This window comes from Triticum aestivum, chromosome 5D (genome assembly GCF_018294505.1).
Source record: "Triticum aestivum cultivar Chinese Spring chromosome 5D, IWGSC CS RefSeq v2.1, whole genome shotgun sequence".
In the NCBI taxonomy this organism is placed as follows: Eukaryota; Viridiplantae; Streptophyta; class Magnoliopsida; order Poales; family Poaceae; genus Triticum; species Triticum aestivum.
In genome coordinates, this window is record NC_057808.1 from 112,945,945 (window position 1) to 112,953,220 (window position 7,276).

The window sequence follows — 7,276 nt, forward strand, 5'->3', positions numbered from 1 at the left end:
TGAGCATTGGGACTAGGTACTAAAATTGATGCTATTATAATCTTGTTATCATTAGGAAGAACGTAGGAGATAGTTTCGAGAGCGGGGGATGGAACCGAAACAGGGTAACCCTGATCACCGCCGCCGGTTCAGACTGTCCTTCCACGTCGCACAGAAGGGCTGTCGTTCCGGCGCTGGCCAAAGAGAAGAAGAACCTTCTCTGCTGGCAATGTCAAAGCCCAACGCTCTTGTGTGAGGCTACTGACGGGACAGCCTCCAAAGGCAGGAGTGTTTCCATCCCCGGGGTTTAGCTGTCCGCAGCCGTTGTTCAGGTTCAGATACCACGGAAACGGGCGCAATCCCGCACGGCAACCATTATGAGCCGGTGTGGCTTTTCCATCCATCCAAAAGTGACCAGCATCCGCAGAGGGTGGTAATCAAGCATTGGTTCACGCCGAAGGGATGGGATTTGGTGAATGGAGCCCGGAACAAATCTCGCCAGCCTCCCACCTGCACGCTGTTAGCACCAATCTTGACAAAGATTGTCAATTGCTGTACACTTGTACACGTGCACATTAGGGTAATTAGTATGACTCGTACGGCCTGTGTACGTGTTTGCATTCCACTGGGAGTGGAGTGGGAGGCGACTCTTTCTCTCTCGTACTGAAACATGCGGTTGCAGGACGATGGAATGGTGAGCCTAAACAATGTTTAGTCTTCGGTGTTAATCAGGCGGGTTAAGAATTTGTCAAGATGGTGCTGTGGTGTAGTCGGTTATCACGTTAGTCTTACACACTAAAGGTCCCCAGTTCGAGCCTGGGCAGCACCAAAATATTCTCATTGTTTTGGGAAGTTTTGTTCACACCTTCAGGAACTTCCGTATACAGTTCAACTCTATTTTGTGAGCTTCTCTGTAAATGTGGAGTGTTTGTGTCTCTAAACTCTGACAGTTAGCTATTTTGTGAGCTTCTCTGTAAATGTGGAGTGTTTGCGTCTCTAAACTCTGACAGTTAGCTAAAATCTTCAGCTTTTTTGGCAACTTAGATGCCTGAATTGTTTGATGTTTTGTTCTTTCAGCAGAGCAACGTGATTTCTGAAATTAGTGTCAGCCAATGCTTTCTCTTGTCAGTCGGTGTTAAGATTCAGACTAGATATACGAGTACCGTATGTATATTACAACCGCTTGCCGAAAACATACAGAGGTTCCACTTTCATATCCCAAGTTTAAATTTGCTAATCGATTTTTTTTGCTTTTCGCGGAGCAGTACACCAAGTGTTTGCAATAATTATTCAGTTTGTCTAATTCACATCTAGATAATTTTTAAGAATATCACATCTAAACTCCCACAAATAACGCAACAACAAGGAACAGAAAAAAAAAACTGGGACAAAAAAAAATAGACCACAAACATAATGGACACAAGGTTAGATGTGTCCTAAACAGACTTTTTTTTACATGATTCACTTAAGTTTGCTATTTTACAAGACATCAATTTCAAGCAGCCGCATACGTTGGAAAGCAAGGTATACATACGAGTACCATATGTATATTACAACCGCTTGCCGGAAACATACAGAGGTTCCACTTTCATATCCAAAGTTTAAATTTGCTAATCGATTGTTTTTTGTTTTTTGCGGAGCAGTACACCAAGTGTTTGCAATAATTATTCAGTTTGTCTAATTCACATCTAGATGTTTTTTTAAGGATGTCACATCTAAGTTCCCACAAATAACGCAACAACAAGGATCAGGAGAAAAAAAGCTGGATAAAAAAAAATAGACCACAAACATAGTGGACACAAAATTAGATATGACATAATAATTATGTCACATCTAGATGTATCCTAGACAAATTTTTTTTTACATAATTCACTTGAGTTTGCTGCTTTACAAAACATCAATTTCAAGCAGCCGCATACGTTGGAAACCAAGGTATACATATGAGTACCGTATGTATATTACAACCGCTTGCCGGAAACATACAGAGGTTCCACTTTCATATCCGAAGTTTAAATTTGCTAATCGATTGTTTTTTGCTCTTCACGGAGCAGTACACCAAGTGTTTGCAATAATTATTCAGTTTGTCTAATTCACATCTAGATGTTTTTTAAGGATGTCACATCTAAACTCCCACAAACAACCCAATAACAAGGAACAGAAAAAAAAGCTGAAACAAGAAAAATAGACCAGAAATATAGTGGACACAAGGTTAGATGTGACATAATTATGTCACATCTAGATGTGTTTTAGACAGACTTTTTTTACATGATTCACTTGAGTTTGCTGCTTTGCAAGACATCAATTTCAAGCAGCCGCATACGTTGGAAAGGAAGGTATACATCACCTGGAGTGAAACGTTTCCTGGCAAACGATCGCTTAATTTCTTCCAAAAAGTGTACGCACTGGGGGCTGAAGCAGGTTTTGTGCACACATGTAAGTAAAGCTTTTTTATGTAACTTTTGAAGTTAAATTCCTTTTTAATTTAATTTTTTGTTTAAAAAACAATCCAAGAATCCAAAATCTTTTCCTTTATTAATTGAACAAAATCCTTTTTTAGAGGGGATTTTTTCTAAACTTGCCATGTGCATTCTTATTATATGTAGCATGCCAATTTCTAGGTCTTTTGTAATGCCCCCATGGCCATGGCAAAAAAATTATTAAGAGCATGGTCTTTTAATATTTAGTAACATGGTATTTTTTATTATTAAGAGCATGAAATTTTTATTATTAGTAACATGGAATTTTTATTGTCAAGAGGATAACGGTTTTATGACTAAGAACATGGCATTTTTATTATTAGTAAAATATATTTTTTGTTATTAGGAGGATGTGAGTTTTATTGTTAACATGTTGGCAGTTTTATTGTTGAGAGCATGTCATTTTTATTATTGTTGTCATGACATTTTTATTATCAAGAGGATGACAGTTTTATTATTAAGGGGATGGCAATTTTTATTTTTATTGGGATGAAAATTTTAAAAGAAAAATCACCGACGTGGCATTTTTTCTGAGTTTTTGCACAATGGACCAAATAAAGAAAAAAAAACTTTACAGCATGGCATTTTGTTTCTGGTCCTTGGCGAAAATAAAGAAAAAAGTGTTCTCCAAAACATGGCCTTTTTCATAGTGAAACATATCCATCGCAGAATTCATACAAAAATAATCAGAACACATTACACTTTTTTTAATCGTACCAATTATTTAAAAATTAGCATGGCATTTTTATAAAGTAGCCTGTCATTTAAAAAAATTCATATCATGGTGATTATACATTTTATGTGTTCTCTGGCTTTTTATAAGAAAAATATGTATTTTTTTGTTCATGGCATTTAAAAAAAGGTAAATGCCACATAAATAGTTAACAGGTAACATGCTTTTAGGTGAAATCTGATAAATATGCAGTATTATATTGGCAAATCTTGAAAATTGCGAAAGTGACCTCCAACCAGTGATTTACCAATCCAACACTAAGTGAACATATTTTGGTCAGTTTTTGCCAAACTAGATCTGACGTCAAAGCCAGGCAGTGCAGCTTCGCACTCATGGAGATTTTTTTCAAGACCGCAAATATGATCATGCAGAAAGAGATGATTTAAACTACTGAGTTCATCCAATTACTTCCTCCATTTCAAAATAATTGAAATTCTAGGATTTTCCTAAGTCAAATTTGATTAAGTTTGACCAAGCCTGTAACAAAATCCCCTGAAATCCAAAATTATTTTATTAGATCCATTATGAAATATATTTTCATGTTCTGTATATTTAATATTATAGACCTTTGTGGATGTTTTTACAGACTTGGTCAATTTTAAAAAATTCACTTACGATGGAACTTTAATTATTTTAAAATAGAGGAAGTAGTACGACAGAAAAAAGTACTTTGAATATTGGCTCTGCTTTTGTGTAACTTCAGTTATATAAAGTTGTTGCCTATCTAAAATAAATTGCCCAATACACTATTTAAGCAGCACCTAAGACAACTACGGGCTACAACACGGGCGCGGCATGCGTCGCACTGTCCACCCCGCTAGTTGAAACAACATTTCGAAGCTCACATTCGTAGAAATGCATTCTGAGGAACCACATTTTCTGGTATAACTTCAAACTGGTAATGTGCTTGTTTCTTTATAATGGTCAACATATTAATGTCAAGCTGATACAAGCACACCCAGTCTATCATGAAACAAACACAACGTATCGCCTAAGCCAACTCTTGTGAGCTTGGCATGCACGCAGTCGACATGCACGGCCCAGCCGATGCCAACTGCACACACGGTGGTCTGATAGCCATTTCTCGTTTCCGTGGCCTTGGCCATAAGCCCATCAGCCTAGTCCACCCAAGGTCGACTGTCAGGGGCCCGCACGAGCACCCGGTACATGTGCGTCGCAATAAGAGGATCAATGGTAGGTTTTCGCCGGGGACTCCACAGAGGGCACTCATGGAGCAACTTGGGTCGGCGGATCATCCATGACAGAGAGGTGATCGAGGAAGAGGCGCTTCGGTCCTATGTCGAGCTCCTCTCACGTTCCTTGAGCATGGAGCACATCCCGCTCATCACTCGACTCTTTGGGTGGCAACTCGATGTGGCCTTCCTCACAAGGTCGCTTGTCCATTGCGTGATCAACAACAGTAGACCTTGCAACACCCGGTGGTTCGGCGTGTAGTGTCTCGACAGGCTTGAGCCTCTCTTTTGCTTAGGTGAAGCGGGTTAAAAGGGATGCCAGTGGCGGTTCTAATTTGGTAGCTTCATGGACCTCGACAATTTGACGGTGTGCTTGACTTGGGATCTCTGGGCATGCCTGATTCTGGTGTTCATCCCGGTCTAGCAACTTTTTTCTGTGGGAACTCCATCTAGCAACCCTTTTTATGCACTAAATTAGAAAATAACAAACATTTAACCATGTTTCCTAGATTAAATGTAAGATTTTATACCATCAATCTAAAAATGGACTCCCAACTCTAAAATACATGATTATCCATATGACCACTAAAGGTGCAACTATAATGTAATCACCGAAACAAAATGTTCAACTAATTGGAACAACCAAATCGATGCCAGTCTAACAATACATGAACATGTTTGGGCACATGAGAATTAAGAGGAGGAAGAAGAAAAGATCTCCAAAACTCTGTGAAGGGAGAGAACACGTGAACTCCCCCTTAGCGATAATCCTACTCACACGAACCCATTACGGGCTTTTACGTGATTTTCTTCTAACTAATCCCCCCACCCCCGGATTTTTAGCGGGGGTGGGGCCCATCCTCCCCTCTTGTCCAATCCCAACCGCTCACGTCTGTTAGTCTGTGAACCCGTTAATCAATCCCTCAGTGAGTCTAGCATTACTCCTCCCTTAGTGTCGGCTTGGCGTTGTTGACTTAGTCATCTCAGAGGACACTACACGGCTGTGATCGCATCAATTCCCTGGTTGATGAGCAACGATCATAGGAGATGACCCGCCGAGTAGGGTGGCGGGGCAGAGGTTCCTAGAGAGGGATGATGGGGGTGACACGTGTGGAAGCAAGTGCGACCCTGGCTGGGAAGCTGCGATAGGACTAGGACAAGCCACATGAGGAGTTGGGAGGGACGGAAGCGGTGGCATCAGTGTGCACCGGGCACCAACAATGGCCAACAAGGCAGTGTCAATTGGAGAGAAAATGATAACATGGACATAATTTGGTAGATTCTTTTAGGTGATGAAATTTCGCAGACGTGATACGTATTATCGTCACATCCTATGCGCGAGGAATCAAACCGACCACCAACTGCACGGACCCATGCCCATGCTCACACAGTTGGCAGATGGCCTCAACGCTATTTCTGTTAGCCCCGCATAAACTTAAAGAAGATTCATAGATGTGATACGGACCATCGCCACAGCCCATGCGTAGTCTCTGGCCTCGCGTAAACCGACGACCCATGCTCTAGGCTCACATAATTGGCAGATGACCTCGACGCTCTCCCCGTTAGCCGCGCATAAACTGAAGGAGATGCCCGACCTAATGTGCCCCACTATCATTATAGAAACATTTTCTATTATTTTCCCATCCATATCAAAGACACGGAAATGCCGTGTTAAAAAAAGACACGAAAATGCCTAAAAAAAATTGTCAGCCACCACGTGATTATGCTCCACCCCAAAAATGGCGGTTGCTTGCCACTGGCCATCATTGGCCCCATTTTTTCCGGGAAAACGCAGCCAGCCAATCCCCTCCTTTCCCTCGCCGTTCGAACAAATTTAGAGACCAACAAATAACTACACCAATTAATCGTCCGCCTCTCTATTAACCCGCGCCTACCTAATTCTAACCTCCATTTCAATCCCTTCCTTCCTTCCGCACGCACGCGCGCACGCCATGAGGCCACCGCTCGTCGCCTGCCTCGTCCTCCTCCTCCTTTCCGCGGCGGCGGCACCGCCGGCCGGCGCCATCTGCGTGCCACGCAAGCCCGGCGCGGGGGGCAAGGTCGGCCCTCTCCCTTCGCCGGCCAAGCCGACGCCGCCGCAATCGAAGCCGACGCCGCCGAAGGCCACGCCGGTCGCCCCCGGCGGCGACATCGTGAAGGCTCTGTGCGCCAAAACGGACTACCCAGACGTGTGCGTCGCTGCCATCGGCAAGCAGCCCCCGCCCGCAGGGAAGAAGCTAGACGGGCCCGGCGTGCTGGAGATGGCCATGGCCGTGGTGCGGGCCAAGGCGGCGGAGGCCAAGAAGGCGGCGGAAGCGCTCATCGCCGACCCCAAGACGCCGAAGCTGGCGGTGGGCCCGCTCCGCGACTGCGCCGACTCGTATGACGACATCCCGTACAGTCTCGACCACGCAATGAAGGCCATAGCCGCCACCGACAAGGACACCACGGGCACCATGCTCGATACCTGCCGCACCGACGTCGACACGTGCGACCAGGGCTTCGAGGACCGCGAGGAGCTCCCGCGGCTCATGTCCAAGCACGACGCCGAGCTCGCCAAGCTCGCCAGCAACTGCCTCGCCATCGCCCAAGCCGTGGGCCTCCACCCGGGCCAGTCCTGAAATTCTGAGGCCTAAAATAGTTTGTATACGTATATACTATTATATAATGTTACTGATAAACAGCAAATAGGTGCAAACCGATATTTATCATAATTTAAACATTAATATCTTCAAATTTTCTTCTGACATTCCTGCATGGAAATTCACTCATGATGGGGTCGATCTTCAGTCTCATCCAACATTTTTTCATCGATACATATATTTGTTAATAGCTCCTTCTGCGATCATATCAAGCCATCCACACATTGTTTATTTGTATTCTTTCTCTATGCA

The 7,276-nt window shown here is 43.5% G+C and overlaps 1 non-coding gene across 1 annotated transcript; it reads left to right on the forward strand.

The window, feature by feature from the left end:
* Positions 1-734: 734 nt before the first annotated feature.
* Positions 735-808, forward strand: TRNAV-UAC (transfer RNA valine (anticodon UAC)). Its single transcript has one exon. It is a non-coding gene; the product is annotated as a tRNA-Val (tRNA).
* The last annotated feature ends 6,468 nt before the right edge of the window (positions 809-7,276 follow it).